This window comes from Macaca thibetana, chromosome 8, assembly GCF_024542745.1.
Source record: "Macaca thibetana thibetana isolate TM-01 chromosome 8, ASM2454274v1, whole genome shotgun sequence".
Lineage (NCBI taxonomy): Eukaryota > Metazoa > Chordata > Mammalia > Primates > Cercopithecidae > Macaca > Macaca thibetana.
The window spans coordinates 1102302-1124898 of NC_065585.1; the positions used below are offsets into that span (position 1 = coordinate 1102302).

The 22597-nt window shown below is 51.1% G+C and overlaps 2 protein-coding genes across 2 annotated transcripts in view; both read right to left on the reverse strand.

Annotated features, from left to right (window-relative positions):
- The window catches only part of GPAA1 (glycosylphosphatidylinositol anchor attachment 1), a 288404-nt gene that overhangs the window by 46471 nt on the left and 219336 nt on the right, over positions 1-22597 (reverse strand). The gene's annotated exons all lie outside the window — the stretch shown is intronic.
- Positions 1-22597, reverse strand: part of SPATC1 (spermatogenesis and centriole associated 1) — a 39000-nt gene that overhangs the window by 6788 nt on the left and 9615 nt on the right. The gene's annotated exons all lie outside the window — the stretch shown is intronic.

A 22597-nucleotide genomic window follows, 5' to 3' on the forward strand; every position in this document is an offset into this window, starting at 1 on the left:
GGAATAAGCCCCACCAGGTGGGGGCTCCTCAGGGGGTCAGTGCTGCAATGGGCAGAGCCTCACGTGGCCCAGCACCCATGCATGGTCCCTGCCCTGTGGAGCTTGCTGTGGCCTGAACAGGGATGCAGGTCAGAGCTGGTCACACACCCCGGTCCTAGACATTGCTTTATGCGCTCTTCCTGCCCCCGGAGCCTGCCCTCCTTGGTCCTGGAGGAGTGCTCCTTTTACTGGCCACTGTTTTGGGGAGAAGCCCCCGATCCCCTGGGGGTGCAGCTGCTGGCAGGAGTGGTGGGAGTGCAGAGAAGGTTTTTGTGAGTATGCAATTTCATTGAAAACTTCCACTTTTGTTGTTATAAAAGCAGTACATGCTTATTATAGAGAAAGAATGGAAATACAGAAAAAAAGATGAAAAACCACAGATAGTTCCATCATCCCACGGTTAGTCTCTATTGAGGAGCCGCGTGTTGCCTTGGAGACCTTCTCCACTGTGTGTATATAGATCAGGAGTTGGCAAGCATTCTCTGTGGAGGTCCAGAGGTAAATACTTCCACCTTTGCCAGCTGTATGGTCCCCGTTGCAACCGCTAAAGCCTGCCGTTGCCTTGAGAAGGCAGCCACAGGCAACCCAGAGGTGAATGAGGGAGGATGTATGGCAATAAACCTTTATAGATGAACACTACATTTTGGATTTCATGTGTCACGTAATAGTAGTTTTATTTTAACCATTTAAAAATGTACAGTTCAATCACTTGTGCCCAGGAGTTCCAGACCGGCCTGCTCAACGTGGAGAGACCGTGTCTCTACAAAAAATACAAAAATTAGCCAGGCGTGGTGGCATGAACCTGTAGTCCCAGCTACTTGGGAGGCTGAGGTGGGAGGATCATTTTAGCCCAGGAGGTTGAGGCTGCAGTGAGCCATGATTGCACCATGATCACACCACTGAACTCCAACCTGGGGGGCAGAGTGAGACCCCCATCTCAATATAATCATTTAAAAAAAGTAAAATTCATGTTTTTTTTGTTTGTTTGTTTTTTGTGTTTTATTTTTGAGACGGAGTCTCGCTCTGTCGCCCAGGCTGGAGTGCAGTGGCGTGATCTTGGCTCACTGCAAGCTCTGCCTCCTGGGTTTACGCCATTCTCCTGCCTCAGCCTCCCGAGTAACTGGGACTACAGGCGTCTGCCACCTCGCCCGGCTAATTTTTTTTCTCTTTGTATTTTTTAGTAGAGACAGGGTTTCACTGTGTTAGCCAGGATGGTCTCGATCTCCTGACCTCATGATCCGCCTGTCTCAGCCTCCCAAAGTGCTGGGATTACAGGCTTGTTACCGCGCCCGGCCGTAAAATTCATTCTTAACAGGTTGTGTGCAAAGGTAGTAGTGGCATAGATCACATGCCCTTTTGTACCTTGCCTCTTTTCACGGGACCCACACTGCGGCAGCTCCGGCATCGTGATTCTTTGAGAATGACACTATTGTAGCTGCAGAGGCCTCATCTTACGGACATGCTATTTTTTTACTGAGCCTATCCCAATGGTTGGGCGTTTAAATTGATTCCTGTGTTCCCCGATGACAAAAACCCTATTATGTAAGTCTTTATGATTGATTTTTTTTTCCTGAAAATAGACATTTTAGAGGCTTCCTCGAAAGAGTTCTCATGTTCCCCAGGAAGTCTCTGGGTGCGCTACCTCTATCTCTTCTGTCGCTAATCCTCTGTGATGTGTGGTGAGATGTGCTGCCACTTTATTTGCCTTTTGAATTCTAAGTTCTGGGCTGGGTGTGGTGGTTCATGCCTGTAATCCTAGCACTTTGGGAGGCCAAGATGGGCGGATCGCTTGAGCTCAGGAGTTTGAGACCAGCCTGGGCAACATGGTGAAACTCCGTCTCTACAAAAAATCCAAAAATTAGCCGGGTATGGTGGCATATGCCTGTAGTCCCAGCTACTTGGGAGGCTGAGGTGGGAGGATCACCTGATCCCAGGAGGTCAGGGCTGTGGTGAGCCGTGATCGTGCTACTGCACTTCAGTCTGAGTGATGTCATGAGATCCTGTCTCATAAAAACCGAAAAACTTCTAAGTTCCGTTTTCCAAACAAATAAATCAAAATTGCACAATCCAATCAACTGCTCTTTTACTGATGTATTTATTTTTATTTTTAGAGATGGGAATCTAATTCTGTGGCCCAAGCTGGTCTCAAACTCCTCAAGCAATCCTCCTGCCTCCGCTTCCTAAAGCGATGGGATTATAGTTGTCAGTCACCACTCCCAGCCTGGTCTTTTATGATTTCTTGTTTTGACTTTTTAGAAAGTTTTGTTTTAGGACCCAGGAGACAATAAAGCTTATGGGCCAAAGGCAAGCAGTTCATGCAGAGGACAGACTTGAAGGAGAGGGAGCACAGGGTGGGGCAGATGGAGGGATGGGCTGCATGTGTTGAGGTGGAGGATGGAGCTCAGAGTGGGGCTGTCTGTCCTGCTTGGCCTCCATTTCCTTAGGAGAGCCCAGGGTCTGGGCGATGTGGGAAAGGACCACTTTGGGGCAACATGTCCAGGATGGCCGGGGAGAGGCAGTCAGGGGCCACTGTCTCTGCACGGCCAGGGCAGCCTAAGGAGCACCAGTGGTCCCAATGTTTGAAGCAGCCAGGTCAGGCGAGAAGACAGGACAAATGCTTCCTCTTGTCGCCTGCTCTGGGAAGATGACCGCTGTGGAGGGACCGGCTGGTCAGGGCTGAGAGGGAGCACAGCACTGGACAGGCCATGGCCTCGTCCCCAGAGGGAAATGACCCAGTGTTTTTCGACCAAGTTGGATTCCAGGCAGACCATCACATAGCACACAGAAGGTAACCAAAGGAGCAATCCACAGAAAGTCTAACACCAAAATGTATAAAGCAGAAGCCACGGGACTCCCAGGAGGTGCTGGAGAGGTCGCTTTGTCAAGGTCCAGGACAGAAGGAACAATGGCGCAGGCACAGATGGTGGAATTACAAAGCCAGTCTACTATCTAATGTGCTGCTGCACCCTGAGAGGGTGGTGTGGCTGCTGGGAGCTGGATGCTATTGGTACCCTCTGCCCCTCACCCAAATACAGTAAGTGCTACCCACTTTCTTCGCATGCTGCCTCATCCTGCCAGGAACAGGGACTCCAGGGAAGGCCAAGTACAAATCAGAGACAGAAGCATGTGGACAGGGTTGATAAGGGGAGGGCAGGCGGGCCTGGGGAGGAGAGCCTGTGAGAGCAGGGGGTAGATGCCAGGCCTCAGAAAGACCCATCCTGTTTGTCTGTTAATGGCAAAACCTGGCACAACTGGCCGGGAGCGGTGGCTCACGCCTGTAATCCCAGCACTTTGGGAGGCCGAGACAGGCGGATCACGAGGTCAGGAGATCGAGACCATCCTGGTTAACACGGTGAAACCCTGTCTCTACTAAAAATACAAAAAATTAGCTGAGAGTGGTGGCGGGTGCCTGTAGTCCCAGCTACTCAGGAGGCTGAGGCAGGAGAATGGTGTGAACCCGGGAGGCGGAGGTTGCAGTGAGCCGAGATTGTGGCATTGCACTCTAGCCTGGTGACAGAGCGAGGCTCCATGTAAAAATAAATAAATAAATAAATAAATAAGTAAAAGCTGAGAGTTGCATTCTCCACTCTGAAAAAGAGGTGGGTAAATACTCCCCATGTGTCTGGTGATGTCCTTTAAGGGGTGTATGTGAATATCAAGTTAATTTTTTTCTTTATATTTTCGTGTACTTTCCAAAATCTTCACAATATGAGTGTGTATTTTAAAAAACACACTTTATGAAGAAAAGTGTTTTCTAAAAAAAAAAAAAAAAAGTACATTTCTGCCTGGTTTTGTCTTGAGACCAGGAGGGGCCACAGCCCTGCTCACACTTAGCAAACAAAGCTAGGCCCTTACGGGCAAGGCTGGTTCAGGGGTGGCCCAGCCTCACATGGAGAGGGATCTGTGCTTCCTTCCCAGGCTGTGCCATGGAGGCCCCTGCATGCCCAGTCCTCTTTGTGGCACCTTTGGCTTCCCTGTCCTCCAGCACTCACTCTACAAAGTGCGCCTCCCCAGGAGACCTCCTGCCTTCCCTGGCCAATGCTGGGCCTTTGTGGTCAACTGGGCAGAGCCCTGTAAATAGGCCAACTGCAGAGGAGGGACGGGGAGAACTCAGATTGATAGAAGTAAAGGTTAGGCCCTGAAAAACAAGGGATTTTCAAATCCAAATGACCTGGCTGCATCCCACCAGCACAAATGCAACCTCAGCTCTTTCAGGTAGAGCAGAGTGCCCATAGGACCACCTCCCCATCAGGATTCCTTGTCCTCTCCTTCCTTTTCAGATGGGATTTGCTTGCCAGTGCTGAATAGTGATGTGGCCGCCTCTCCCAGGGCCCTGTGCCTCTTCTGGTGGTGATACCCAACATATTTCAGCATGGACTGAGAAAATCCAATGTTAGCATAAAACCAAAGCCCAGATGAGGCACTGAAGATGCAAAGTCACTGAGGCCAGTGCATGCCACCCACACCAGTCCGCAGGGCCCATCACATCTGCTTTCACTGCCCATGAGTAAGGATGTGTGTGCTGCGTTTGTCTTTCCCTTTGGACTCAAACTAGTCAGACAGGTAGCAACTGAAAATGGAGGATTAGAGAGCTCCACAATTTCAGCCCTCCACCAAAGCTATGGTTAAGCTGGCAAAAATGATCAGAGTAAACTTTTTTGGGGTCTCCAGAATCTAATAAAAATCTTACAATAACTAGGGGAATGCTTAATGAAGAAGCTATTAAATTTTGGGAAGAAAACATTGACATTTTAACTTTTCTTTCTTTCTTTTTTTTTTTGTGAGATGGAGTCTCACTCTTGTTGCCCAGGCTGGAGTGCAACAGCACTATCTTGGCTCACTGCAACCTCTGCCTCCTGAGTTCAAGCGATTCTCCAGTCTCAGCCTCCCAAATAGCTGGGATTACAGGTGTGTGCCACCATGCCCAGCTAACTTTCTTGTATTTTTAGTAGAGATGGAGTTTCACCATGTTGGCCAGGCTGATTGCTCTTGTTGATATCAAACAAAATAGACTTTAAATCAAAACTTGTTACAAAAGGCAAAGAAGAACATTACATATTAATAAAAGGTTCAGTACAATAAAATGTAACAATATTAACATTCATGCACTTAATAACGGATCTGCAAAATGTATAAAGGAGAAATTGATAGAATCAAAGTCAGAAATAGACAGTTCTACAATAATATTTGGAGACCCCACTTTCGGTAGTGGATAGAACTAGACAGAAGATCAGTAAGGAAATAGAGAACTCAAACCTTTCTACAAACCAACTAGCCCCAATGGACATATACAAAACATTTCCATCCAACAACAGTAGAATATACATTCTTCTCAAGTGCACATGAAACATTCTCCAGGATGGATCACAAAAAAAGTTCTCAATATGTTTTAAAATATTGAAATCATATAAAGTATCTTCTCTGACCTTAAGAATGAGACTAGAAATCAATAACAGATGGAAATCTGTAAAATTCACAACTGTGGAAATTAAACAACACACTTTATTTTTATTTTTATTTTTTTTGAGACGGAATTTTGCTCTTGTTGCCCAGGCTGGAGTGCAACGGTGTGCTCTCAGCTCACTGCAACCTCCACCTCCCAGGTTTAAGCGATTCTCCTGCCTCAGCCTCCTGAGTAGCTGGGATTACAGGCATGCACCACCACACCCGGCTAACTTTTTTGTATTTTTAGTAGAGACGGGGTTTCTCTGTGTTGGTTGGGCTGCTCTTGAACTCCCGACCTCAGGTGATCTGCCTGCCTAGGCCACCCAAAGTGCTGGGATTATAGGTGTGAGCCACTGCGCCTGGCCAATACACTCTTAAATAACCAGTAGCTCAAATCATAAGATAAGTTAGAAAATACTTTGATACAAGTGAAAATGAAAACACAGCATGCCCAGGTGTGGTGGCTCACACCTGTAATCCTAGCACTGGAGGAGGCCGAGGTGGGTGGATCACTTGAGGTTAGGAGTTTGAGGCCAGCCTGGCCAACATGGTGAAAACCTGTCTCTACCAAAAATACAAACATTGGCCGAGCACACCTGTGGTCCCAGAGACTCGGGAGGCTGAGGCGGGAGGATCACTTGAGTCTGGGAGTGTGTGGTTACAGTGAGCAGTGATTGCACCACTGTACTCCAGCCTGGGCGACAGAGCAAGACTCTGACTCAAAAAAAAAAAAATCAATTGTATTTGTATACACTTGCAATAAACAATCTAATAATTACATCGAAAAAATAACTGACAAGCATCAAAAAGAATAAATTAGGAATAAACTTAACAAAATAAATATAAAACTTACCCCCTGTAAACTATAAACAGTGTTGAAAGACATTAAAGAATATATAAATAAATGGGAAAACAACCCATTTTCATAGATTAGAAGACAATATTGTAAAGAGAGCAATAATTCCTGAATTGATATGCAGATTTAGTGCCATCCCTCTCAGAATCCAAGCTGACCACTTTGTAGAAATTGACAAGTTTATCCTAAAATTTACATGGAGTTATAAGGGACCCAGAATGGCCAAACTGAGATTGAAAAAGTTGGCCAGGCACGGTGGCTCACGCCTGTAATCCCAGCACTTTGGGAGGCTGAGACAGGTGGATCACGAGGTCAGGAGATTGAGACCATCCTGGCTAACAGGGTGAAACCCTGTCTCTACTAAACATACAAAAAATTAGCCAGGAGTGGCGGCAGGTGCCTGCAGTCCCAGCTACTTGGGAGGCTGAGGCAGGAGAATGGCGTGAACCCAGGAGGCGGAGCTTGCAGTGAGCCAAGATGCGCCACTGCACTCCAGCTTAGGCAACAGTGCAAGACTCCATCTCAAAAAAAATAAATAAATAAAAATAAAAATAAAAAGCTGGAGGATTCCTGTATTTCAAAACTCACTACAAAGCTAAGTAATCTTAGTGGCACTGGCATAAGGACAGACATATAGATCAATGAGATAGCCTGGGAGTCCAGAAATAAACGGAGTCTCCCTCTGTCACCCAGGCTGGAGTGCAGTGGTGCGATCTCTGCTCACTGCAGCCTCTGCCTCCCAGGTTCAAGTGATTCTCCTGCCTCAGCCTCCCGAGTAGCTGGGATTACAGGCACATACCACCACACTTGTCAGATTTTTGTATTTTTATTAGAGATGGGGTTTCAACATGTTGCCCAGGCTGGTCTCAGAACTCCTGACCTCAAGTGATCTGCCCACCTTGGCCTCCCAAAGTGCTGAGATTACAGGCATGAGCTACTGTGCCTGACCCTGTACCAACTGATTTTTGGCAAGTGTGTAAAGACAATTCAATGGGAGAAAATCATTTTTAAAAAATTTTTTTAGTTCCGGGGTACATGTGCAGGATGTGCAGGTTTGTTACGTAGGTACGTGTGTGCCACTGTGGTTTGCTGCACCTATCAACACATCACCTAAGTATTAAGCCCAGCATACATTAGCTATTTTTCCTGATGCTCTCCCTCCCCCAACCCCTCCAACAGGCCACAGTGTGTGATGCTCCCCTCCCTGTGTCCACGCGTTCTCATTGTTCAGCTCCCATTTATGAGTGAGAACATGCAGTGTTTGGCTTTCCTCTCCCTGGGTTAGTTTGCTGAGGATAATGGCTTCCAGCTCCATCCATGTCCCTGCAAAGGACATGATCTTGTCCCTTTTTATGGCATAGTATTCCAAGGTATGTATGTACCACATTTTCCTTATCCAGTCTATCATTGGTGGGCATTTGGGTTGATTCCATGTCTTTGCTATTGTGAATAGTGCTGCAATGAATATACACATGCATGCATTCTTCATAATAGAATGATTTATATTCCTTTGGGTATATACCCAGTAATGGGATTGCTGGGCCAAATGGTATTTCTGGTTCTAGGTCTTTGATGAATTGTCACATTCCCTTCCACAATAGTTGAACTAGTTTACATTCCCGCCAACGGTGTAAGTGTTCCTATTTCTCCACAGCCTTGTCAGCATCTGTTGTTTCTTGACTTTTTAAAAATTGCCATTATGACTGGTGTGAGATGGTATCTCATTGTGGTTTTGATTTTCATTTCTCTAATAATCAATGATGATGAGCTTTTTTTCATATGTTCATTGGCTGCTTAAATGTCGTCTTTTGAGAAGTGTCTGTTCATGTCCTTTGCCCACTTTTTGATGTTTTTTTTTTTTTTCTTGTAAATTTGTTTAAGTTCCTTGTAGACTCTGGATGTTAGACCTTTGTCAGATGGATAGGTTGCAAAAATTTTTTCCCATTCTATAGGTTGTCTCTGCTCTGACGATAGTTTCTTTTGCTGTACAGAAACTCTTTAGTTTAATTAGATCTCATTTGTCAATTTTTGCTTTTGCTGCAATTGCTTTTGAAGTTTCTGTCATAAAATCTTTTGCGGCCGGGCGCGGTGGCTCAAGCCTGTAATCCCAGCACTTTGGGAGGCCGAGTCGGGCGGATCACGAGGTCAGGAGATCGAGAACATCCTGGCTAACACAGTGAAACCCCGTCTCTACTAAAAATACAAAAAACTAGCCGGGCGAGGTGGCGGGCGCCTGTAGTCCCAGCTACTCGGGAGGCTGAGGCAGGAGAATGGCGTAAACCCGGGGGGCGGAGCTTGCAGTGAGCTGAGATCCGGCCACTGCACTCCAGCCTGGGCGACAGAGCGAGACTCCGTCTCAAAAAAAAAAAAAAAAAAAAAAAAAAAAAAAAAAATCTTTTGCCTGTGCCTATGTCCTGAATGGTATTGCCTAGATTTTCTTCTAGAGTTTTTATAGTTTTGGGTTTTACATTTAAGTATTTAATCCATCTTGAGTTATTTTTTCTATAAGGTTTAAGGCGTCCAGTTTCAATTGAAAAAAAAATCTTATTATTATTTTTTTTTTTTGATGGAGTCTTGCTCTGTCACCCAGGCTGGAGTGCAGTGGCACCATCTTGGCTCACTGCAAGCTCTGCCTCCCAGGTTCAAGTGATTCTCCTGCCTTAGCCTCCTGAGTAGCTGGGATTGTAGTTGTGCACCACCATGCCCGGTTAATTCACTGCGTTTATATGATTATTTAATTACTTTAGTAGAGATGGGGTTTCACCATGTTGGCCAGGCTGGTCTCGAACTCCTGACCTCAAGTGATCCGCCTGTCTTGGCCTTCCAAATTTCTGGGATTATAGGCATGACCTACTGTGCCTGGCCTGAGAAAATAATCTTTTTAACAAATGGCACTGGGATAACTGGATATCCATGTTACAAAAGAATGATGTCAGACCGCTACTTCACACCATATACAAAAGTTAAATCAGAATGGAGTAAAGGCCTAAATGTAAGAGCTAAAACCATAGACTAATATAGAATAAATTATATTAGAATAGAATAAAACTTGGGGTGAATCTGCATGACCTCAGATTTGGCAGTGGATTCTGAGCTATAACACCTAAAGCACGAATAACAAGATAAACAATAGATAAATTGGACTTCATCAAAATCAAAAGCTTTTATGTTTCAAAAGACATTAGTAAGAAAGTGAAAAGACAACCTAAACAATTGGCAAAAATATTTACAAGTGATATATTTGAGGAGGGACTATATCCAGTATATATAAAGCATCCTACAAGTCAACAGTAAGAAGACAGCCCGATTAAAAAATGGGCAATGGTCTGCACAGGATGGCTCGTGCCTAAAATCCCAGCACTTTGGGAGGCCGAGGTGGCAGGATCACTTGAGTCCAGGAGTTTAAGACAAACCTGGGCAACATGAGACCTTGTCTCTATTTTTATATAGAAATTAAAAAATAGGCTGGGCGCGGTGGCTTACACCTGTAATTCCAGTGCCTTGGGAGGCCGAGGCAGGCAGATCATGGGGTCAGGAGATCGAGACCACCCTGGCTAACATAGTGAAACCCTGTCTCTACTAAAAAAAAAAAAAAAAAAAAAATTAGCCAACTGTAGTGGTGGGTGCCTGTAGTCTCAGCTATTTGGGAGGCTAAGGCAGGAGAATGGTGTGAACCCAGGAGCCTGAGCTTGAAGTGAGCTGAGATCGCGCCACTGCACTCTCCAGCCTGTGCGACAGAGCGAGACTCCGTCTCAAAAAAAAAAAAAAAAAAAAGAAAAAGAAAAATGAAAAAAGAAATTAAAATATAAAAATGGGAAGTGGATCTAAATGGATATTTCTCAAAGATATACAAATGGCCAATAAGCACACCTAAAGAAGCTCAACATCATTAGTCATCAGGGAAATACAAATCAAAACTGCATTGTAATATCACTTCACACCCACTAGGATGGTTATAATTTTAAAAAATCAGATAACACGTATTAGCAAGAATTTGGAGAAATTGGGACCCTCATATGTTTCTGGTGGGAATGTGAAATGGTGCAGCAGCTTCGAAAAACAATCTGGCAGTTCCTTAAACGTTGAACATAGAGTTACCATATGACCCAGTAATTCTACTCCTACATATATCTAAGAGAAATGAAAACATGGCTGCACAAAATCTGTACATGAATGTTCATAGCGGCATTATTCATAATAGCCAAAAGGAGGAAATAACCCAAATGTCCACCAACTAATGAATGAGTAAACAAAGTGTAGTAGAGCCGTACACTGGAATAGTATTCAGCCATAAAAGCAAAACAAAACAAAAAACCCTAACTGTAACCAGGAGTACTGAGAACCTTGAAAACATTATGCTTAGTGAAAGAAGTCAGTCACAAAATACCACGTACATGATTCCATGCTTATGAAATGTTGAGAATAGGCAAATTCATACAAACAGAAAGTAGATTAGTGGTTGCTTAGAGCTGGAAAGGGGGTGGTGAAAGGGTAGGGGTGTGATAGCTAAAAGGGATGAGGTTTCTTTTTGGGGTGATGAAAGTATTCTAAAATTGATTGTGGTAATGTTTGTACATACCTGTGAATATACTAAAAACCACTGAATTATGCACTTTAAGTGGGTGAATTGTATGGTATATGAACTATATCTCAGTGAAGCTGTCATTTAAAAAAGATTCATTGGGGTTACAGGCATTTATTGTGGCAGAAAAGGCACATTTGTGGTTCAGGGGCCAATCTAGTGCACACCTGGGAGGCATTACAGGCTCTGCAGGCACAGACCATGAGGAGTATGTCCCCTGCTCACACTGGGATGACCTCAGTCTACAACCCATCAGAATCACTGACGAGATCTCAGCAGCTGCCTTGCCCATGTCCCTGGTCAGGAGACAGGATGCCTTTGGGTGCATGACTGCAGGATGCCATGGGCGGAGGGAGAGTCCTCAGCTAACAGACACCCACTATTAGCTTGTGTTAAAGAGATTTCAGTCCCATCGCTTGATATTCCAATGCAAAGAGATTTCAGTCCCATTGCGTGATATTCCGATGCGATATGCACAAATGATTTCTTAACCTTTTGATAATTTGTGTTTAATTTATTGAGATTTGTGAGTTGAAAATCTTAGGCTCCAGTACAAGTACGTTGAAAAGAACTTGAAGAGAACGTCGAAGAGGACTTCAGATTCACTGCGTTTATATGATTATTTAATTATTTAGGTCTCTCAGCAAGGTTTGTTACATCAAACAATTGAAGTTAAAAAGAAAAGCAAAAGCTAAATATCTGGCCTCACGACTGTAATCCTAGCACATTGAGAGGCCAAGGTGGGAGGATCATTTAAGCCAAGGGGAGGATCCTGAGGGGAGAAGGTATGAGGGAAGAAGGTCCTGAGGGAAGAGGGTCCTGAAGGGAGAGGGTGCTAAGGGGAGAGGGCCCTGAGGAGAAAGGGTCCTGAAGTGAAATGATCCTGAGAGGAGAGGGTCCTCAGGGAAAAGAATCCTCAAAGAAGAGAGTCCTGAGGGAAGAGGTTCCTCAGGGGAGAAGGTAGGTCCTGAGGGGACAGGGTCCTAGGGGGAGAGGGTCCTGAGGTGAGATGGTCCTGAGAGAAGAGGGTCCTCAGGGAAAAGGGTCCTGAGGGGGAGGCTGCTGAGGGGGGAGGGTCCTGAGGGAGGAGGGTCCTGAGGGGAGAGGGTCCTGAGGGAGAGGTTCCTTAGGGAAGAGGGTCCTGAGGGAAGAGGGTTTGGAAATAAGAGGGTCCTGAGGGTAGAGGATCCTGAGGGTAGAGGGTCCTGAGGGAAGAGGATCCCGAAGGAAGACGGTCCTGAGGGGAGAGGGTAGGTCCTGAGGGGAGAGGGTTCTTTTTTTTTTTTTTTTTGAGACTGAGTCTGGCTCTATCGCCCAGGCTGGAGTGCAGTGGCCGGATCTCAGCTCACTGCAAGCTCCGCCTCCCGGGTTTACGCCATTCTCCTGCCTCAGCCTCCCGAGTAGCTGGGACCACAGGCGCCCGCCACTTCGCCCGGCTAGTTTTTTGTATTTTTTAGTAGAGACGGGGTTTCACCGTGTTAGCCAGGATGGTCTCGATCTCCTGACCTCGTGATCCACCCGTCTCGGCCTCCCAAAGTGCTGGGATTACAGGCTTGAGCCACCGCGGCCGGCCGGGGAGAGGGTTCTTAGGGGAGATGGTCCTGAGGTGGGAGGATCCTGAAAGGAAAGTGTCCTCAGGGAAGAGATTCCTCAGGAAAGAGGGTCCTGAGGGAAGAGGGTGTTGAAGGGAGAGGGTAGGTCTTGAGGGGATAGGGTCCTGAGGGAAGGAGGGTTTTCAGGGAAGAAGGTCGTCAGGGAAGAGGGTCCTCAAGGAAAAGGGTCCTGAGAGAAAAGGTTCCTGAGAGGAGAGAGTCTTGAGAGGACAGAGTCATAAGGGGGAAGGTCCTGAGGGGACAGTTTCTTCAGGAGAGAGGGTTCTGAGGAAGAGCGTCCTTAGGGAAAGGGTTCTGAGGGAAGAGAGTTTTGAGGGGAGAGGGTCCTGAGGGAAGGGGGTCTTGAGGGGAGAGGATCCCGAGGGGGGTCCTGAGGGGAGTTTTGAGGGGAGAGGGTCCTGAAGGAAGAGGATCCAGAGGGAAAAGGGTCCTGAGGGAGGAGGATCCAGAGGGAAGAGGGTCCTGAAGGAAGAGGGTCCTGAGGGAAGGGGATCCTTTGGGGAGGGGGTCCTGAAAGAAGAGGGATCTGAAAGAAGGCAGTCCTGGGGGAGGAAGGTTATGTGGGAAGAGGGTCTTGAGGGAGACGGTCCTCAGGGGAGCGAGTAGGTCATGAGGGAGAGTGTCTGGAGGGGAGAATGTCCTGAGGATAGAGAGTCCTGAGGGAAGACAGTCCTAAGGGGAGAGGGTCCTAAGGGGACAGGGTCCTGAGGAGAGATGGTCCAGAGGTGGGATGGTCCTGTGAAGAGAGGGTCCGGAGGGGAGAGGGTCCTAAGGGTACCGGCTCCTCAGAGAAGAGGGTTCTGAGGGAAGGTGGTCCTGAGGGGAGAGGAGAGGGTTCTGAGGGAAAAGGGTCCTTAGGATAGACAGTCCTGAGGCGAGAGGATCCTCCTGGAGGAAGGTCTTGAGGGAAGAGGGTCTTGAGAGAGGAAGCTTTTTAGGGAACAGGGTCCTCAGGGAAGAGGGTTCTGAGAGAAGAGGTTCCTGAGGGGAGAGAGTCTTGAAGACAGAGGGTCCTGAGGGTGAAGGTCCTAAGGTGGGAGGTTCTACAGGGAAGAGAGTGGGTCGTGAGGGGAGAGGGTCCAGAGGAGAGAGGGTCCTGAGGGAAGAAGGTCCTGAGAGAAGATGGTTCTGCGGGGAGAGGGTCCTCAGGGAAGAGGGTCCTGAGGGGAGAGGGTTCTGAGGGGAGAGGTTCCTCAGGGAAGATAATCCTGTGGGAAGGCTGTCCTGAGGGGAGAGGGTTCTGAGGGGAGAGGGTCCTTAGGGTAGAGGGTTCTGAGGGAAGAGGGTCCTAAGGAAAGGCAGTCGTGAAGGGAGAGGGTCCTGAGGGGAGAGAGTCCTCAGGGAAGAAGGTCCTGAGGGAAGAGGATCCTGAGGGGGGAGGGTTTTTAGGGAACAGGATTCTCAGGGAAGAGGGTTCTGAGAGAAGAGGTTCCTGAGGGGAGAGGGTCTTGAAGAGACAGGGTCCTGAGGGCGAAGTTCCTGAGGGGAGAGGTTCTACAGAGGAGAGAGTGGGTCGTGAGGGGAGAGGGTCCGGAGGGGAGAGGGTCCTAAGGCAAGAGAGTCCTAAGGGAAGAGGGTCCTGAGGAGAGATGGTCCTGAGGTGGGATGGTCCTGAGGGGAGAAGGTCCTCAGGGAAGACCTTAGGTCCTGAGGAAAGAGGGTCCTGAGAGAAGGGGGTCCTGAGGGAAGAGGGTCTTGCGGGGAGAGGGTCCTGAGGGACAGGAGTCCTGAGGGAAGAGGGTCCTGAGGAGAGAAGATCCTTAGGGGAGAGGGACCTGAGGTGGGAGGGTCCTGAGTGGAGAGGGTCCTCAGGGACGAGGTCCCTCAGGGAAGAGGGTCCTCAGGGATGAGGTCCCTCAGGGAAGAGGGTCCTGAGGGAAGAGGGTTTTCAGGGAAGAGGGTTCTGAGGGAATAGGGTAGGTGGTGAGGGGAAAGGATCCTGCATAGAGAATGTCCTCAGGGAAGAGGGTCACGAGGGGAGAGGGTCATGAGAGAGGAGGGTACTGAGGGGATATGGTCCTGAGGAGAGAGGGTCCTCAAGGAAGAAGGTCCTTAGAAAAGTGGGTCCTGAAGGGGGAGGGTTTTCAGAGAAGAGGGTCCTCAGGGAAGAGGGTCCTTAGGGAAAGGGTTCTGTGGGAAGAGGGTCCTGAGGGGAGAGGTTCCTCAGGGAAGATAGTCCTGAGGAGAGAGGGTCCTGAGAGGAGAAGGTCCTTAGGGGAGAGAAACCTGAAGTGGGAGAGTCTTGAGGGGAAAGTCTTCTCAGGCAAGAGTTTCCTTAGGAAAGAGGGTCCTGAGGGAAGAGGATTCTGAGGGGGGAGGGTTTTCAGGGAAGAGGGTCCTGAGAGAAGAGCTTCCTGAGGGGAGAGGATCTTGAGGGGGAAGATCCTAGGGGGTGAGGTTCTTCCAGGCAGAGGGTCCTGAGGGGCGAGGGTTCTGAGGTAAGAGGGTCCTTAGACAAAAGTTCTGAGGGAAGAGAGTTTTGAGGGCAGAGGGTCCTGAGGGCAGAGGGACCTGAGGGAAGGGGGTCCTGAGGGAAGACGGTCCTGAGGGGAGAGGGTCCTGAGGGAAGGCGGTCTTGAAGGGAGAGGGTTCTAAGGGGAGAGAGTCCTGATGGGGAAAGTCCTGAGGAGAGAGGATACCGAAGGAAGAGAGTCCTGAGGGAGAGAATTCTCAGGGTAGAAAGTGGGTCATGAGGGGATAGGGTCCGGAGGTGGGAGGGTCATGAGAGGAGAGGGTCCTCAGGGACAACGTTCCTCAGGGAAGAGGGTGTTGAGGGAAGAGGGCTTTCAGAGGGAGAGGGTCCTGAGGGGAGAGGTTCCTCGGGGAAGATAGTCCTGAGGGAAGGTGGTCCTGAGGAGAGAGGGTCCTTAGGGGAGAGGGACCTGAGGTGGGAGGGTCTTGAGGGGAAAGGCTCCTCAGGGAAGACATTCCTCAGGAAAGAGGGTCCTGAGGGAAGAGGGTCCTGAGGGGGAAGGGTTTTCAGGGAATAGGTTGGTGAGAGAAGAGCTTCCTGAGGGGAGAGGGTCTTGAGGGGGAAGGTCCTGGGGGCTGAGGTTCTTCTGGGCAGAGGGTCCTGAGGGGAGAGGGTTCTGAGGTAAGAAAGTCCTTAGAAAAAACGTCCTGAGGGAAGAGAGTTTTGAAGGGAGAGGGTCCTGAGGGGAGAGAGACCTAGGGGAAGGGGGTCCTGAGAAAATGCAGTCGTGAAGGGAGAGGGTCCGGAGAGGAGAGGGTCCTCAGGGATGAAGATCCTGAGGGCCGAGGGTCCTGAGAGGGGAGGGTTTTTAGGGAACAGGGCCCTCAGGGAAGAGGGTTCTCAGAGAAGAGGTTCCTGAGGAGAGAGGGTCTTGAAGAGAGAGGGTCCTGAGGATAAAGGTCCTGAGGGGAGAGGTTCTACAGAGGAGAGAGTGGGTCATGAGGGGAGAGGGTCTGGAGGGGAGAGTGTCCTGAGGGAAGAGGGTCCTAAGGGAAGAGGGCCCTGAGGGGGAGGGTCCTGAGGAGAGATGGTCCTGAGGTGGGATGGTCCTGAGGGGAGAAGATCCTCAGGGAAGAGGTCCTGAGGAAAGAGGGTAGGTCCTGAGGGGAGAGGGTCCTCAGGGGAGAGGGTGGGTCCTGAGGAAAGAGAGTCCTGAGAGAAGGGAGTCCTGAGGGAAGAGGGTACTGCGGGGAGAGGGTCCTGAGGGAAAGGAGTTCTGAGGGAAGAGGGTCCTGAGGAGAGAGGATCCTTAGGGGACAGGGACCTGAGGTGGGAGGGTCCTGAGGGGAGAGGGTCCTCAGGGACAAGGTCCCTCAGAGAAGAGCGTCCTGAGGGAAGAGGTTTTCAGGGAAGAGGGTCCTGAGGAAATAGGGTAGGTGGTGAGGGGAAAGGATCCTGCATAGAGAGTGTCCTCAGGGAAGAGGTCCTCTCCCCTCAGGACCCTCTTCCCTGAGGACCCTCTTCTCTGAAAACCCTCCCCCCTCAGGACCCTCTTTTCTAAGGACCTTCTTCCCTGAGGACTATACCTCTCCCTGAGGGGAGAGGGTCCCGAGGGGAGAGGGTCCTCAGGGAAGATAGTCCTGAGGGAAGGCAGTTCTGAGGAGAGAGGGTCCTGAAAGGAAAGGGTCCTTAGGGGAGAGAAACCTGAAGTTGGAGGGTCTTGAGGGGAAAGTCTCCTCAGGGAACAGTTTCCTCAGGAAAGAGGTCCTGAGGGAAGAGGGTCCTGAGGGGGAAGGGTTTTCAAGGAAGAGGGTCCTGAGAGAAGAACTTCCTGAGGGGAGAGGGTCTTGAGGGGGAAGGTCCTGGGGGGTGAGGTTCTTCCGGGCAGAGGGTCCTGAGGGGAGAGGGTTCTGAGGTAAGAGGGTCCTTAGACAAAAGTTCTGAGGGAAGAGAGTTTTGAGGGCAGAGGGTCCTGAGGGCAGAGGGACCTGAGGGAAAGGGGTCCTGAGGGAAGACAGTCCTGAGGGGAGAGGATCCTGAGGGAAGGCAGTCTTGAGGGGAGAGGGTTCTAAGGGGAGAGAGTCCTCATGGGGAAGGTCCTGAAGAGAGAGGAGACTGAAGGAAAAGAGTCCTGAGGGAGAGAATTCTCAGGGTAGAAAGAGGGTCCGGAGGGGAGAGGGTCATGAGGGGAGAGGGTCCTGAGGGGAGAGGTTCCTCAGGGAAGATAGTCCTGAGGGAAGGCGGTCCTGGGGAGAGAGGGTCCTGAGAGGAGAGGATCCTTAGGGGAGAGAAACCTGAAGTGGGAGGGTCTTGAGGGGAAAGGCTCCCCAGGGAAGAGGTTCCTCAGGAAAGAGGGTCCTGAGGGAAGAAGGTCCTCAGGGTAGAAGGTCCGGAGGGAAGATGATTCTGCGGGGGGAGGGTTTTCAGGGAAAAAGGTCTTGAGAGAAAAGCTTCCTGAGGATAGAGGGTCTTGAGGGGGAAGGTACTGGGGTGAGGTTCTTTGGGGCAGAGGGTCCTGAGGGGAGAAGATTCTGAGGTAAGAGGTCCTAGAAAAAAAGTTATTAGGGAAGAGAGTTTTGAGGGCAGAGGGCCCTGAGGGAAGAGGGACCTGAGGGAAGGGGGTCCTGAAGGAAGAGGGTTCTGAGGGGAGAGGGTCCTGAGGGACGGTGGTCTTGAGGAGAGAGAGTTCTAAGTGGAGAAGGTCCTGATGGGGAAGGTCTTGAGGGGAGAGGATACTGAAGGAAGAGGGTCCTGAGGGAGAGAATTCTCAGGGGAGAAAGTGGGTTATGAGGGGAGAGGGTCCGGAGGGGAGAGGGTCATGAGGGAAAGGGTTCTGAGGGAAGAGGGTTTTGAGGGGAGTGGGTCCTGACAAAAGAGGGTTCTGAGAGAAGAGGTTCCTGAGGGAAGTGAGTCTTGAGGAGAGAGGGTCCCGAGGGTGAAGGTCTTGAGGGGAGAGGTTCTACCATGGACAGAGGGGGTTGTTGGGGGGAGAGGGTCCAGAGAAGAGAAGGTCCTGAGGGAAGAGGGTCCTGAAGGAAGAGGGTTCTGAGGGGAGAGGGTCCTGAGGGAAGAGGGTCCTTAGGGAAAGGGTTCTGAAGGAAGAGGGTATTGAGGCGAGCAGGTCTTGAGGGAACAGTGTTCTGAGAGAAGAGGGCTCTGAGGGGAGAAGGTCCTGAGGGAAGGTGGTCCTGAGGGGTGAGGGATCTGAGGGGAGGGGGTAGGTCCTGAGAGGAGAGGGTTCAGAGAGGAGAGAATCCTAAGGGGAGAGGGTCCTTAGGGGAGAGGGACCTGAGAGGAGAGGGACCTGAGGTGGGAGGGTCCTGAGGGGAAAGACTCCTCAGGGAAGAGGTTCCTCAGGAAAGAGGGTCCTGAAGGAAGAGGGTCCTCAGGGAACAGGGTCCTGAGGGGAGGGGATCCCGAGGGGAGAGGGTCCTGAGGGAAGAGGATTATGAGGGAAGAAGGTCCTGAGGGAAGAGGGTTCTGAGGGAAGAGAGTTTTGAGGGAAGAGGGTCTGGAAGGAAGAGGGTCCTGAGGGAAGAGAGTTCTGAGGGGAGATGGTTCTGAGGGAAGAGGGTTCTGAGGGGAGAGGGTTCTCAGGGAAGAGGGTCCTGAGGGAAGAGTGTCCTTAGGGAAAGGGTTCTGAGGGAAGATGGTTTTGAGGGTAGCAGGTCCTGAGGAAAGAGGGTCCTGAGAGAAGAGGATTCTGAGGGGAGAGGGTCCTAAGGGAAGGTGGTCCTGAAGGGAGAGGGTTCTGAGGGGAGAGGGTAGGTCCTGAGGGGAGAAGGTCCAGAGGGGAGAGGGTCCTTAGGGGAGAGGGTCCTGAGGTGGGAGGGTCCTGAGGGGAAAGACTCTTCAGGGAAGAGGTTCCTCAGGAAAGTGGGTCCTGAAGGAAGAGGGTCCTCATGGAAGAGGGTCCTGAGGGGAGAGGATCCTGAGGGGGGAGGGTTTTCAGGGAAGAGGGTCCTGAGGGAAGAGGGTTATGAGGGAAGAAGGTCCTGAGGGAAGAGGGTCCTGAGGGAAAGGGTTCTGAGGGGAGATGGTCCTGAGGGGAGGGGTTCCTGAGGGGAGAGGGGTCTGAGAGAAGGCAGTCTTGAGGGAAGAGGGTTATGAGGGAAGAGCGTCCTGAGAAAAAAGGGTCTTGAGGGAAGGCGGTCCTGCGGGAAGAGGGCTGTGAGGGGAGAGGGTCCTGAAAGGGAAGGTCCTGAGGGGAGAGGATATTGTAGGAAGAGGGTCCTGATGGAAGGGGGTCCTGAGGGGGGAGGGTTTTCAGGGAAGAAGTCCCTGAGGGGAGAGGGTCTTGAGGGAAGTGGGTCCTGAGGGCAAAGGTCCTGAGGGGAGAGGTTCTTCAGGTGAGAGGATCCTGAGAGAAGTGGGTCCTTAGGGAAAGGTTTATGAGGGAAGAGGGTTTTGAGGGGAGAGGATCCTGAGGGATGAGAGTCCTGAGGGAAGAGGGTTCTATGGGAAGAGGTTCCTGAGGGAAGAAGGGAGGGTCTTGAGGGAAGAGGGTCCTTTTGGGAGAGGGTCCTTTGGGGAGAGGGACCTGAGGTGGGAGGGTCCTGAATGGAAAGAGTCCTCAGGGAAGAGGTTCCTCAAGAAAAAGGGTCCTGAGGGAAGAGGGTTCTGAAGGGAGAGGGACCTGAGGGAAGGGGGTCCTGAGGGAAGAGGGTCCTGAGGGGAGAGGGTCCTGAGGGAAGGCAGTCTTGAGGGGAGAGAGTTCTAAGGAGAGAGGGTTCTGATGGAGAATGTCCTGAGGGGAGAGGATACTGAAGGAAGAGGGTCCTGAGGGAGAGAATCCTCAGGGGAGAAAGTGGGTCAAGAGGGGAGAGGGTCCTGAGGGAAGAGTCCTGAGGGAAGGGAGTCCTTTGGGGACGGGATCCTGATGGAAGAGGGTTCTGAGAGAAGAGGTTCCTGAGGGGAATGGGTCTTGAGGAGAGAGGGTCCTGAGGGTGAAGGTCCTGAGGGGAGAGGTTCTACAGGGGAGAGAGGGGGTCGTGGGGGGAGAGGGTCCAGAGAAGAGAAGGTCCTGAGGGAAGGGCGTCCTGAGGGAAGAAGGTCCTGAGGGGAGAGGGTCCTGAGGGAAGGTGGTCTTGAGGGGAGAGAGTTCTGATGGAGAAGGTCCTGAGGGAGAGGATACTGAAGGAAGAGGGTCTTGAGGGAGAGAACCCTCAGGGGAGAAAGTGGGTCATGAGGGGAGAGGATCCGGAGGGGAGACGGTCAAGAGAGGAGAGGGTCTTGAGGGAAGAGTCCTGAGGGAAGGGAGTCCTTTGGGGAGGGGATACTGAAGGAAGAGGGTTCTGAGAGAAGAGGTTCCTTAGGGTAATGGGTCTTGAGGAGAGAGAGTCCTGAGGGTGAAGGTCCTGAGGGGAGAGATTCTACAGGGGAGAGAGGGGGTTGTAGGGGGAGAGGGTCCAGAGAGGAGAAGGTCCTGAGGGAAGAGGGTCCTTGGAAAGGGTTCTGAGGGAAGAGGGTTTTGAGGGGAGCAGGTCCTGAGGGAAGAGGGTCCTGAGAGAAGAGGGTTTTGAGGGGAGAGGGTCCTAAGGGAAGGCGGTCCTGAGGGGAGAGGGTCCAGAAAGGAGAGGGTCCTAAGGGGAGAGGGTCCTTAGGGGAGAGGGACCTGAGGTGGGAGGGTCCTAAGGGGAAAGACTTCAGGGAAGAGGTTCCTCAGGAAAGTGGGTCCTGAAGGAAGAGGGTCCTCATGGAACAGGGTCCTGAGGGGAGAGGATCTTGAGGGGGAAGAGTTTTCAGGGAAGAGGGTCCTGAGAGAAGAACTTACTGAGGGGAGAGGGTCTTGAAGGGGAAGGTGCTGGGGGGTGAGGTTCTTTGGGGCAAAGAGTCCTGAGGGAAGGAGGTCCTGAGGGAGAAGTGTGAGGGGTAGAGGGTCCTGAGGTGAAATGGTCCTATGGGGAGAGGGTCCTTAGGGGAGAGGGACCAGGGTTGGGAGGGGAAAAGATCCTCAGGGAACAGGTTTCTCAGGAAAGAAGGTTTCCCTCCCTTTCCTGAGGGAAGAGAGTCCTAAGGGAACAGGGTCCTGACAGAGAGAATAGGTTGCGAGGGGAGAGGGTCCTGAGGGGAGAGGGTCCTCAGCAAACAGGGTCCTGAGGGAATGAGGGTCCTGAGGGGATAGGGTACTCAGGGAAGGGTGTCCTGAGGGAAGAGGGTCCTGAAGGAAGAGGGGTGTGAAGGGAGAGGGTCCTGAGGGAAGGGGTTTCTGAGGGAAGAGAGTCCTGAGGGAAGACGGTCCTTAGGGAAAGGGTTCTGAGGGAAGAGGGTTTTGAGGGGAGAGGGTCCTGAGGGAAGGTGGTCCTGAGGGGAGAGGGTTCTGAGGGGAGAGGGTAGGTCTTGAGGGTAGAGGGTCTGGAGAGGAGAGGGTCCTAATGGGAGAGGGTCCTTAGGGGAGAGGGACCGGAGGTGGGAGGGTCCTGAGGGGAAAGACTCCTCAGGGAAGAGGCTCCTCAGGAAAGAGGGTCCTGAAGGAAGAGGGTCCTCAGGGAAGAGGATCCTGAGGGGAGAGGATCCTGAGCGGGGAGAGTTTTCAGGAAGAGGGTCCTGAGAGAAGAGGGTCCTCAGGGAAGAGGATCCTGAGGGGGAAGGTACTGGGGGTGAGGTTCTTTGGGGCAGAGAGTCCTGAGGGAAGGGGGTCCTGAGGGAAGAGAAGTGTGAAGGGAGAGGGTCCTGAGGTGAAATGGTCCTGAGGGGAGAGGTTCCTTAGGGGAGAGGGACCAGAGTTGGGAGGGTCCTGAGGGGAAAAGATCCTCAGGGAACAGGTTTCTCAGGAAAGGTTTCCCTCCCTTTCCTGAGGGAAGAGGGTCCTCAGGGAAGAGGGTCCTGATGGAGAGGGTCCTCAGGGAACAGGGTCTTGCAGGAAGAGGGTCCTGAGAGAAGAGGGGTGTGAGGGGAGAGGGTCCTGGGGGGTGAAGGTCCTGAGGGGAGAGGATACTGAAGGAAAAGAGTCTTGAGGGAAGGGGTTCCTGAAGGAAGAGGGTCCTGAGGGGAGAGAGTCCTGAGGGAAGAATGTCCTGAGGGAAGGCGATCCTGAGAGAAGAGCATTCTGAGGGGAGAGGGTCCTAAGGGGGAAGGTCCTGAGGGGAGAGGGTAGGTCCTGAGGGGAAAGGGTCCTTAGGGGAGATGGACCTGAGGCGGGAGGGTCCTGAGGGGAAATGGTCCTCATGGAAGAGGTTCCTTAGAAAGAGGGTCCTGAGGGAAGAGAGTCCTGAGGGAAGAGGGTTCTGAGGGTAGATGATAGGTCCTGAGGAGAGAAGGTCCTTAAGGGGAGAGAGACCTGAGGTGGGAGGGTCCTGAAGGGAGAGTATACTCAGAGAAGAGGGTCCTGAAGGAAGAGGGTTCTGAGGGAAGAGGGTCCTGAGGGGAGAGGGTCCTGAGGGGAGAGGGTCCTGAGGGGAGAGGGTCCTGAGGGGAGGGGGTCCTGGGGCAGAGGGTCCTCAGGAGAAAATACCCTGAGGGAAGAGAGTCCTGAGGGGGGAAGGTTTTCAGGGAAGAAGGTTGTCAGGGGAGAGGATCCTGAGGGAGAAGGTACTGAGGGTAGAGATACTTAAGGGGAGAGGTTCCTAAGGGGAAAGGGTTCTGAGGGAAGAGGGTTTTGATGGGAGAGGGTCCTGAAGGAAAGGGGTCCTAAGGGCAGTGGGTCCTGA